The sequence below is a fragment of the Neoarius graeffei genome, chromosome 18, assembly GCF_027579695.1.
Source record: "Neoarius graeffei isolate fNeoGra1 chromosome 18, fNeoGra1.pri, whole genome shotgun sequence".
Taxonomy (NCBI): Eukaryota; Metazoa; Chordata; class Actinopteri; order Siluriformes; family Ariidae; genus Neoarius; species Neoarius graeffei.
The window spans coordinates 22,452,388-22,465,761 of NC_083586.1; positions in this window are offsets into that span (position 1 = coordinate 22,452,388).

A 13,374-nucleotide genomic window follows, 5' to 3' on the forward strand; every position below is an offset into this window, starting at 1 on the left:
GCTTTCACATAAAGGCAGCAACAGCCACCGTCAAATGGTGCGGTTGGAGTCTTGTTCTCGGACTTGACTCGGATTTTTTCTTTATTTTTTGTAACATGCCATAATAATTTGGCATAAGATATTTATATCTACATTCATTTTTGTACTAATTTCGTGCAAGAGTGTCACACCTGCATGCCTTGGCGTGTCATCAGATAGACTCTCAGGCGTGCTCCGGACAGCGCACACACCAAGTGGACTCTCACGCACGTCATAAACAACTCACACCTGCACAGGATTGAAGCGCAATCAGCGCGCCTATATAAAAACTGTGAAAGCACATTTATTTTGCGAAGTATTGAGTTGCGTTTTTGACACGTTACCGAGCCTTATTTCCTTGTTTGGTTTCCTGATCCCTAATTTTCTGTTTCTCGTCTTTGATTCTGCCGAGTCTATGATAGTCTGTTTGTATCTCGCTCGACCTGTTGCCTGTTTCACAGTGTTACGATTTTGCCTGCCGTTCTGGATTGTTTACCGTCTTCACTTGTATTAATAAACACACCTTCTGCACTTACATCCATCTCCCAACCATCTCTGATAGAATACATCACACTCCCTGACAAAGAGAAGCACATTCACCTGTTCATACGTCATGTTCAGGAACAAACTAATGTTAATGGCGCTAAAACAGCCACTGTCACATGGTGTGATTGGAGTGTTGGACTCAACTCGAATTTTTTTTTAATGACTTGGACTCGACTCAGACTTGAACACTGGGGACTCGAGACTGGACTCAAACTCAAGGTCTAAAGACTCAACTACAACACTGATGTGTACGACACAAACACAGCGGAAAAAAAGATACTCAAATGATCAAATATTTCCTTTTATAAGATTACAGTAAAACAAGTTTAAGATAGTTAAACCCATATCTAGATACTTTTCTACTAATTTCAAGCTCAAAATAATCTGGTTCTATTAGCAGTTCTTTTCAAATTTTAAGGATTTGATTTGAAGGAAAACAACAGAAGAAGAAAAAGCTTGAAATCTGTAAAAGCACAAGCTGAATAGTTTTCCATATGATTGATAATAATCTCAAAATAAGAAAATGTCAATCAATGTGTCTGTATTCAAGATATTTTCACCTATGATATATTTTTTTGCAATGTCGTTTATTGAGTTAAATTTTTACAGTATCTTACAACTTTTTTTCTTGCATTTCTGTTCACATTTCTTTAAAGCTATACTGCCTTTCAGATTTTTCAAGTGTAGGTCATACAAAGAATTTTCCCTGACACCCAATTATTTTTGTTTAGTGAACCAAAAGCTACTAAACTCAAATCACAGACTTCCAATTTTATTAGTTTTTTTTAAAGAGAACAATTAATGAATTTAGAGCCACATGGCCCTAAATTCTCCATTATTTTTTCCTGCTTCATCATGATGCAATACAAGATACTACATCATGCAGTGGGCTTTCCCCATTCGCACGAGGCATTGTGGGATACAAATTTGAAACAGAAGAGAAAAATGAAGGATGTGAGTGTGCGAATGAAACGTGAAAGACTGACTACAGTAACGGAAAGCGAGAAGAAAAGACGTTATGTTCTATACGAAGGAAAGGAAACGCAGGACCAAACTAATAAATATTGGCAGTCAGCAAGCACCTCGGTATGATCAGCTGTTCATTTAGTGACAGAATGATGGAACTGTCAGTGCACCATCAAAGATTAACCTGCGCATGCGCACATGGACTTCCTCTGTCTGCTTGACTGCACGAAACGAGCGATTTCATGCACATTATTTGCTCGGGAATCCCCTCAAATTAAATAACTTCCCAGCCACAGAATGGCCTGATATTTTGTGAGATATTACAGAAATAAACATATATCACAGTGACCAAATTTCAGAGGGAACTAAATTTCACTTATTTTATGAAATCGAGAGGCTATCTAGCTTTAATATCCATATTATGGAATGTTATGGAAAGATGCTACAGGTAGAAATTACTATTATTATTATTTGGTTTTTTGGATAAATTGCATTTAAAAGACGTAAACTGGAGCTACAGAAAAATCAAAACGCAACAGAATAATGTTCATTTCACTTTTTCACTTACGACCACTGAAACTTAGCAACATTTAGGTTTAAATTAGGTGTTAAGCTCCGCCCCTACACAATATGCATCAATTTAATGTGCTGTTACACTATACAGAAGAATTTATTTATTTTCTATTAGAAAACACACTTGTTGTTGGATTTTCAACTTTCAACTCGTTCACTTAAGGGTCACAATGAAATCCATCCATTTTCTTCCCCTTATCTGAAGTCAGGTCGCGGTGGCAGCAGGCTAAGCAGGGTATTCCAGGCGTCCCTCTCCCCAGCAATGCTTTCCAGTTCCTCCTGGAGGATCCCAAGGCACTCCCAGGCCAGATGAGAATCGAAGAATCCCCTCCAAAGAATCGCCACCTTAACATGGTGGAGGCGTTTGTGTGTCCCGGTGATCCTGGGAGCTGTGTTGTCGGGGGCATTAGCCCCTGGTAGGGTCTCTCAAGGCAAATTGGTTCCAGGGGAGTGGTCAGACTAAGAGGGATTCAAGACCCCAATGAAACGGCAAAGGAAGAGCTGCAGCATCTTGCCCGGGAGCAGGAAACCAGGGCCAGAACTGGGAGGGGAGCTTGCTGGCGAACATCTGGTGACCAGGCCTTGGCCCATGGGGCTTGGCTGGGCACAGCCCGAAGAAATTATATGCCATATGGGCTCACCACGCACAAGAACAGGCACCAGGGTCGGGTGCATTGTGAGCAAAGGCGGGAACCTGGGTGTGCTGATCCTTGACAGCACAGACTAGTCACAATGAAATAAATATTTTAATTATAACAAATACTAGAGTTTTGCTTGGTTTTTAAGTATTCTGTAGTGATAAAAATGATTTATTTTACTTAATCGGTTAGACTTTTAAATCAAATTTAATCAATAAGTAAAATGCATTTTTAAAATGAAAAACATTTTGGGGAAAAAAACCCAATATGTTCTTATGTTCTTCTGAAAATGTTCTTATGTTCATCTTTAATCTGACATCAAAATAGTGTCATTTTAAAACTAGACGGCCTTTTGATTTCATAAAATCGGTGAAATTTAGTTCCCTCTGAAATTTGGTCATTGTGATATATGTTTATTTCTGTAATATATCACAAAATATCAGGCCATTCTGTGGCTGGGAAGTTATTTAATTTGAGGGGATTCCTGAGCAAATAATGTGCATGAAATCGCTCGCTTCACGCAGTCAAGCAGACAGAGGAAGTCCGTGTGTGTGCGCATGCGCAGGTTTACCTTTTACCGTGCACTGACAGTTCCATCATTCTGTCGCTAAACGAACAGCTGATCACACCGAGGTGCTCGCTGACCACCGATATTTATTAGTTTGGTCCTGCGTTTCCTTTCCTTCATATACGGTATAACATCTTTTCTTCTCGCTTTCCATTATGGTAGTCAGTCTTTCACGTTTCATTCGCACACTCACGTCCTCCATTTTTCTCTTCTGTTTCAAATTTGTATCCCACAATGCCTTGCGCGAACAGAGAAAGCCCACTACGTGATGCATGACATAGTATCTTGTATTGCGTCATGGTGAAGCAGGAAAAAATAGCGGAGAATTTAGGGCCAAGTGGCTCCAAATTCATTAATTGTTTTATTTTTAAAAAACGAGTAAAATTTGAAGTCTGTGATTCAAATTCTGTAGCTTTCGGTCCACTAAACAAAAATAATTGGGTGTCGGGGAAAATTCTTTTTATGACCTACACTTGAAAAATCTGAAAGGCAGTCTAGCTTTATGATTTATTCCTGTTGAAGGAGGAGAATTCTCCCAGTTTATAGTTGAACATGAAAATTCTATTTCCTTTTTAACTTTTATCAGTTTAACATCACGGTTCTTGAAAACAAGATCTCCATGAATAATTTCACATTGTTCATCACATGTTCCAGTTATGGTTTTTGAGGACGTGGGGATTTTTTTTGTTTGTTTTAGTTTCATGTAAGGAGAATATTCTATTTGTGGTACTTCTACATTCTGTGGTAATGATGGAGCTCTGAGGAAAGCTTCGTTTTCAAAACGATACCACATCCTTAAAATGAAACCAAAGGTTAAGACAAAATGACATTCCACAATGATTCTTATTAACGTTGGATGTGGAGACATTAGTGCAGGTTTGTGCGTCTGATTCGTAAAACGCTCGAGCATGATGTTGAATCTGCTTCAGCTGTGTGGACACAAACTCTGCCCACTAACCACAATATAATGACGTAAATGACAGTTCCCTGATTTATCTTCATATCCATCTGAATTACCATAAACATGCCATAACTCACATGATACAAGAAAACCAAAGTCTAGAATTTTAGCAAGGAAGTCAATCTAGCAGGAAAAAATACATTTCTGTTCAAAACACTTCATGGAACGGTTGACAGTCATAGGCATGGCCCATAATACTGTTCAGTACTCATTTACTGGTTTTACAATCTCAGTGTCATCTGTTATCTTGGTTAAACAAAGCGGGTTGTGTGAAAGCAAAACAATTTTGAAAGAAGTGAAAGTGCAACTAATATGCTGCTAATAATCCACACATGGACAAACAAACAAAGAAATAGCTATAAATTTGTGAAGACTTAAGAATGTGTTTATATATATATATATATATATATATATATATATATATATATATATATATATATATATATATATACACACACACACACACACACACACACGTATATACCAGTCAAAACTTTGGAAACACCTTCAAATTCGCTGTTTTTATTATTTTTATTTTTTTCCTACATTGTAAATTAATACTGAAGTCATCCAGACTATGCAGCAACATGTAAGGAATCATTTAGTAAACTTTAAAATGTGAATCAAACCAAAATATGTTTTAGATTTTAGATTCTTCATAGTAGGCACCTTTTGCTTTGATTACAGCCTTGCACACTCTTGACATTCTCTCAATCAGCTTCATGAGGTACCGGTAATCACTCGAAATGGTTTTCCAACAGTCTTGAAGGAGTTCCCAGAGGTGCTGAGCACTCGTTGGCTGCTTTGGCTTCACTCTGCGGTCCAACTCATCCCAAACTTTTTCGGACTGACTGACCTTCATTTCTTAAAGTAATGATGGACTGTTGTTTTTCTTTACTTAGTTGAGTAGTTCTTGGCATAATATGGATTAGAACAGTACTCAAATAGGGCCATTCACTGTATACCAACTCTACCTCTTCACAACACAACTGATGGTCTCAAACACATTAAGAGGTCAAGAAATTCAAGAAATTAACCCTTGACAAGGCACAGCTATAAACTGAAAGCCATTCCAGGTAACTACCTCGTAAAGCTGACTGAGAAAATGCCAAGATGTGCAAAGCTGTCATCTAAGCAAAAGGTGCCTACTTTGAAGAATCTAAAATATAAAACATATTCTGGTTTGATTAACACTTTTTTGTTTACCAAATAATTCCATATATATTTCTTCATAATGTCGATGACTTTAGTATTAATCTACAATTCAGAAAATTTTTAAATAATGAAAAACCACTGAATTAGAGGCGTTTCCAAACTTTTGACTGGTATATATATGTCTTTAAATTCAAATTCCGTACCTTGTTTATGAATCATATTTCAGGATCTTCAGACATGTTCTTATTTTCATCAGTTAAAAACCCAGAAAAAAATTGTCTTGGCCATTTTGATGAGAATGGGCTGCTGACACCCGTCCCTGCATTCCAGTGTTATTTTTAACCCATGCTTTAATGACTGTGAAGTGTGTATCAGCAAGTCCACACAAAGAATGTGCTCAGAGACAGAGTATGAGTCACTTCGGCAACAATAAAGAACGTTACTGAATTTATTTCTTTCATCATTTTATAACTTCTAGCTGGACTTACTCCAGGCCCCGTGTGCGTGTGTGTGTGTGTGTGTGTGTGTACTGTATAGTTGATGTAGGCTAAGCAAAAAGCTAAATTAAAAAATATGAGACTGAAATATTATTCCGTCTAAATGCCATAATGTGAAATAGCATCATCAAAGTTTTACTGTTTTAGGCTCCAGCTTGCCTGCGACCCTGTAGAACAGGATAAAGCGGCTAGAGATAATGAGATGAGATGAGAGGAAAAAAGAAAAAAAGTGTTGAGAGAAAAACACTGCCATTCAGCCCTGTTGGTGAACTTTGGAGACCTTTTCAGACCTTCTCTAACCTTTCAGTTTCATGATGGGAAATGAAACACACTGCTTCCCCCTGCTGCTATACTGCACTCACTGCAGGAGCATACAGTCCTCGAGTACATGGGTTCTCAACCTTTTCTACTTCGAGGCCCATCTATTCATACTTGTAATGAGTCGGGGCCCATTAAAAAAGATCCCCAATTATTTTGGCTCATCTATTCTATTAGAATCTAATAATCTACCATAAAGTGTATTACTGGGATGCGACATCACTCCCTGTTACAGATGGGAACCCAGGAATTAAATAAATGCAATAAAAACAAGCTGTTTTTAATTGTAGGTTTTGTATTTAAAACTGTATGGATGTGCCAGAAGCCAAACCATGCATGCAGGGCATTCTCAGTCAAAAGGGATTAATGATCCAAAAGTGGAGTCTGGCCCATTAACACAAGAACTTATTGCAATGTTTGTGTCCAGCAAACAAGCAAGTTAATAAAACCAAGAAGTGGATATAGAAACCACTCAGTGGGATTAGATCCTTACACGCTAACAAAGACGGATTTTTCCTATGAGTTGGAAAATTATCCATCCGTTGAGTTCCCCGACATATCAAACTACAGTAGCATGAAAAAGTATTCATCCCCCTTGGTGTTTGTCCTGTTTTATCGCATTACAAGCTGGAATTAAAATGGATTTTGGGAGGGTTAGCACCATTTGATTTACACAACATGCCTACCACTTTAAAGGTGCACATTGTTTTGTTTTTTTATTGTGTCACAAACAATAATTAAGATTAAAAAACAGAAATCTGGAGTGTGCATAGGTATCCCCCCCCCCCAAAAAAAAAAAAGTCAATACTTTATAGAGCCACCTTTTGCTGCAATTTCAGCTGCAACTCTCTTGGGGTATGTCTCTATTAGCTTAGCACATCTAGCCACTGGGATTTTTGCCCATTCTTCAAGGCAAAACTGCTCTAACCCCTTCAAGTTAGATGGGTTGAGTTGGTGTACAGCAGTCTTCAAGTTAAGCCACAGCTTCTCAATTGGGTTGAGGTCTGGGCTTTGATTAGGCCATTCCAAGACATTTAAATGTTTCCCTTTAAACAACTCCAGTGTAGCTTTAACAGTATATTTAGGGTCATTGTCCTGCTGGAACATGAACCTTCATCCCTGTCTCAAACCTTTGGCCGACTCAAACAGGTTTTCCTTCAGAATTGCCCTGTATTTAGTGCCATCCATTTTTCCTTCAGTCCTGACCAGCTTTCCTGTCCCTGCAAATGAAAAATATCCCACAGCATGATGCTGCCACCACCATGCTTCACTGTAGGAATCGTGTTCTCATGTGTGAGTTTGCGCCACATATGGCGTTTCCCATGATAGCCAAAAAAAAATCAATTTTAGTCTCATCTGACCAGAGAATCTTCTTCCATGTGTTTGGGGAGTCTGCCACATGCTGTTGGGCAAACTACAAACATGTTTTCTTAAGCAATGGCTTTTTCCTGGCCACTCTTCCATAAATCCCCGGTCTGTGGCATATACGGCTTAAAGTGGTCCTATGGACAGATACTCCCATCTCCACTGTGGAGCTTTGCAGCTCCTTCAGTGTTATCTTTGGTGTCTTTGTTGCATCTCTGATTAATGCCCTCCTTGCCCGGTCTGTGAGTTTTGGTGGGCGGCCTTCTCTTGTCAGGTTTGTAGTGGTGACATATTCTTTCCATTTTACTATAATGGATTTAATGGTGCTCTGTGGGATAGTCAAAGTTTGGGATATTTTTATAACCCAACCCTGATCTATACTTCTTCACAACTTTGTCTCTGACCTGTTTGGAGGCTCCTTGGTTTTCATGTTGCTTGCTTAGTAGTGTTGCAGAGTCAGAGTCCTTCCAGAACAGGTTGATTTATACAGACATCATGTGACAGATCATGTGATACTTTGATTGCACACAGGTGGATCTTAATCAACTAATTATGTGACTTATGAAGTGAATTGGTTGGACCAGCTCTTATTTAGGGGTTTCATACGAAAGGGGGTGAATACCTATGCACACTCCAGATTTCTGTTTTTTCATCTTAATTATTCTTTGTGTCACAATAAAAACAACAATTTTCACCTTTAAAGCTGTAGGCATGTTGTGTAAATCAAATGGTGCTAACCCTCCAAAAATCCATTTTAATTCCAGCTTGTAATGCGACAAAACAGGACAAACACCAAGGGAGATGAATACTTTTGCAAGGCACTGTACCTGGTGCTGCAGACATCGTTCTACACAGACAAACAGATACAAACCTGGAAGAGCATGGAAGCATACAACTTTTTATATATGGCTGGGTTAAAGATCTGGGGATCAGGACACTACAAGGTTGATGGTGGTAGATGGATCTACAGTGCTCAGCATAAATGAGTGCACCCCCTTTGAAAAGTAACATTTTAAACAATATCTCAATGAATACAAACAATTTCCAAAATGTTGACAAGACACAGTTGAATATAACATCTGTTTATCTTATGGTATAACATGAAAGTAAGGTTAATAATATAAACTTAGATTACACATTTTTCAGTTTTACTCAAATTAGGGTGGTGCAAAAATGAGTACACCCCGCAACAAAAACTACTACATCTAGTACTTTGTATGGCCTCCATGATTTTTAATGACAGCACCAAGTCTTCTAGGCATGGAATGAACAAGTTGGTGACATTTTGCAACATCAATCTTTTTCCATTCTTCAACAATGACCTCTTTTAGTGACTGGATGCTGGATGGAGAGTGATGCTCAACTTGTCTCTTCAGAATTCCCCAAAGAAAATCATTTCTTTACACCACAAAGGTGAAAGCTACAAGAAGATCAGCAAAGCAAATCAGCAAAGTTTCAGTCAGAATACTGTAGCAAAAGTGGTACAAAACTTTAAGAATGATGGAACTGCAACCATCTCACAGAGACGTCCAGGTCATCCACGGAAGTTAACACCTTGACAGGAGCGTCTTCTGATGAGAAGGGTTGAAGAAAATCGGCATGCAAGTTCACTGCAGTCATCTAAAGAAGTAGAAAGCCAAACTGGGGTGACTATTTCCTGTGACACAATACGGTGTACACTGCAGAGGAATGGCATACATGGATGCCGTCCACGAAAGAAGCCTCTCCTAAAGCCCAGGCACAAAAAAGCCTGCCTAGAGTTTGCCAGGGCCCATGCTGACAAAGATGAAGACTACTGAGACTCTATACTCTGGAGTGACGAGACCAAGATAAATGTTTTTGGAACTGATGGCTTCAAAACTGTATGGCGTCGCAAAGGTGAGGAATACAAAGAAAAATGCATGGTGCCTACAGTGAAACATGGTGGTGGCAGTATCCTTATGTGGGGCTGCATGAGTGCTGCTGGTGTCGGGGAGCTGCATTTCATTGATGGCATCATGAATTTACAGATGTATTGCTCTATACTGAAAGAGAAGATGCTACCATCACTCTGTGCCATTGGTTATTGTGCACTTTTCCAACATGACTAAACACACATCTAAGGCCACTGTTGGATTTCTGAAGAAGAACAGGGTGAAAGTGATTCAGTGGCCAAGTATTTCTCCTGATCTGAACCCAATCGAACACCTATGGGGAATTCTGAAGAGACAAGCTGAGCATCAGTCTCCATCCAGCATCCAGTCACTAAAAGAGGTCGTTGTTGAAGAATGGAAAAAGATTGATGTTGCAAAATGTCGCCAACTTGTTCGTTCCATGCCTAGAAGACTTGGTGATGTCATTAAAAATCATGGAGGCCATACAAAGTACTAGATGTAGTAGTTTTTGTTGTGGGGTGTACTCATTTTTGCACCACCCTAATTTGAGTAAAACTGAAAAATGTGTTGTGGCAGCGGGGGCGTGGTCAAGTGTCGGTCTGTGACCAGAGGGCGGAGTCAGGGAAGGTTAGTGGCAGAATCACTGCACCTGATGTTAATGAATGTGTTTGTGTGTCTTCCCCAGTGACCGTGCCCTATTTAAGGAGAGAGAGGGAGAGCAGAGGGAGCTCTCTCCCCAACCAGAAGACTAATGTGGGTGCGTGTGTCTGAGTGTCTGGGAGTGTGTATGCTGAAAAGTGTCACAATAAAAAAAGAGTTTCGTGAACTCAGTTCTGGCCTGCTGTCCTTCTGTGCTCCACCGACCCTTACGAACTGTCACAGTGGTGCTGAAACCCAGGACGAGCACAGAAGAGAACAGCCCCATGGAGTCCTCCCCCTTTGCAGACCTGATCCACGCCCTCACCATGGCCCAACAGAGCCAGCACCAGGCACTGCTCGCCCTCCGAAAGGAGCAAGAACAACGGTTTGAGGCCCTGGTGCTGGCGCAACAGGAAGATCGTCGGTCGTTCTGGCACCTCCTTGCGTCGGCGGGGTCCACCAACTCCACCGCTGCGGGCCCTTCCCCCCTCACCCTAACGAAGATGGGCCCGCAGGACGACCCCGAGGCCTTCCTCACGCTCTTTGAGCAGGTAGCAGAGACCTCAGGGTGGCCGGTGGAACAGCGCGCAGGGCGCCTCCTCCCCCTGCTAACGGGAGAGGCGCAGCTGGCCGTGCTACAGCTCCCCGCCGACCGCCGGCTGGCCTACGCGGACCTTCGCTGGGCTGTCCTCCAGCGTGTGGGGCGCACCCCCGAGCAACAACATCAGCGCTTCCGCGTTTTGCACTTGGAGGAAGTCGGCTGACCGTTCATGTTTGGCCAGCAACTCCAGGATGCCTGCTGGCAGTGGTTGAGGGCCGACAACCGCGACGCCAAGGGACTCATCGACCAGGTGGTACTGGAGCAGTTCATCGCGCACTTACCAGCAGAAACCGCAGAGTGGGTCCAGTGCCACCGCCTGGCGTCGCTGGATCAGGCAATCGAGCTGGCGGAGGACCATTTGACGGCTGTCCCGACAGCAGGACAGCAGACAACCGCTTCTCTCCTCTCCTCTCTCTCTCTCTCCCCCCCTCCTCCTGTGTCTCCTCCTTGCCCCATTCCCCCACCACAGAGGCGGGGGCTGGCGCCACCCCAGCCGGCCCGCCGTACCCGTGGTGCCCTCCCGTTTCTCCCTTCTGTGTCTGTCTCTCCCCCCCCTCAGGTGAGTGAGCCCCAGAGCACTAGTGCAGAGAGGAAGCCTGGGCTGGTTTGCTGGTGCTGCGGGGACCTGGGCCACCTCCAAGAGCAGTGCTTGGTGATGGAGGTGGGCGTGGTGGTTCGGATCCCTGACGTGCCAGGAGCCACCCTCGATTGGGCCGGAGCGTATCGCATACCGGTGAGTGTCCAAGGGGATACATATCAGGCGTTGGTGGATTCTGGTTGTAATCAGACCTCAATCCACCAAAGCCTGGTGCAAGACGAGGCATTGGGGGGAGCACAATTGGTGAAGGTGTTGTGTGTGCACGGGGATGTTCACAACTACCCTCTAGTGTCGGTCCACATTCTTTTTCAAGGGGAAAAATTTATAGTGAAGGCGGCGGTTAATCCTCGCCTTACCCACTCGATAATTTTGGGGACTGATTGGCTGGGATTTGGGGAGTTAATGAGTCATCTAGTGAAGAGTGGGTCCTGCCATAGTTTAACAGGGGGAGGTCCCGGTGTCACTTTGGCGGGAGCAGCTGTCACAGAGCCGTCTACGTCATCTCCACATCAGAATGAGGAGCCGCCGGCCCCTCCTCTCTCTATTGGGTAATCCCTCACAGATTTTCCATTAGAGCAGTCGCGAGACGAGACTCTGCGGCATGCGTTTGACCAAGTGAGAGTAATCGATGGTCAAACACTCCAGCCAAACGCCACCCCATTGTAGGTATATTAGGTGCTATTGGTCTTAAGTGATCAATCTCATTAAACCAGTCTCATTAAATCATTAAATCAGTCTCATTAAATCAGTCTCATTAAATCAGTCTCATTAATAATACCATTAATTTTGGTGCTTAATAATAAATTACCAAACAGCTAAATTATGGTATATTCCAAGTTGTTAATGATCACTACCAATGCAGCAATAATGTATAACTTACCGTATCACATAAATGCTACAGCCAAGAGCACACTGAAGGTAATTTGGAGGCCTTTTAGGTTGTGTAACTTCAAGTATATTAGGAGCAACAAATAAACACACAGTTTCAATAATAATTGGATTTATTATAACAAAGATAAAAATGAGTAATAGCACTTACAATACATTCAAATGGTCGTCAGTGGTATCTGTGGGTGTGCGTATATAAGAGCGTGTGTGTTTTTGTGTGTGTGTGTGTGTGTGTGTGTCCTTATGGCCTGAACAGAGAGTTAGCCTGAATGGCTAGCTAAGGTGTGCCTGTGTGTGCCCACGTGGCCTGAACAAAGAGTTAGCCTGTGTGTGGCCTGAACAAAAGAGTTAGCATGGATTGCTAGCTAAGGTGTGTTTGTGTGTCTGGCCACGTGGCCTGAACAAAGAGTTGGCCTGTGTGTGGCCTGAACAAAAGAGTTAGCATGGATTGCTAGCTACTAGCTTATAATGCTACTAAATCCACTGAAATCTTGATGAGGTCAAAATATGTGTAATAATGAAATTAAAGGTGTTAGGAAGGAATAGAGAGCATGCACAGCCTGTCTATTAAACAAAACAACTTAGAGAGCATAGAACACAAGATCAGTGTGCACAATTAAACAATTCCTGAGTTTAAATTCACACTACTTCATAAAGCTAATTCCTACGACTAGTCTTTTGCCCCAAAAAAATGCCAGTCTTACTTTCCAGTATCTTACTATTTGGTGCAAGATTATAGAGATGTTCTGAGACTTTTGGAGTCCACAGGAGCACGAGTCGCTACCGTGAAGATGCAGAGAATTTCTTGGTCCGACGCTTTGCCGTTCGTGAAGAAAAGTCTCTGATCAAACAATGTGCACAGCGCTTTAGTCAGAAGGAATCCGGTCACTTCTAACTTTTAATTAAACTGCTTTGGGCGGCAGTCATAACGTTACTTATAATGAACAAATCAAAACCGGTTGTAGCTCAACCAAGAGAGAGAGAGAGTGCAACTCACAAGTTCTACTGTGGCCAATGGTAAACGAAAGAGCGCAAAAAAAATCTCTTCTTGTAAGAAAGACGTCTTTTCTGGGGTGCTCTGGCGAGCGGATCTCTTTGTACGTGCAGACAGGAACAGTCCAGACGACAGAGAGAGAGAGAGAGAGAGAGAGAGAGAGAGAGTGCAAGCG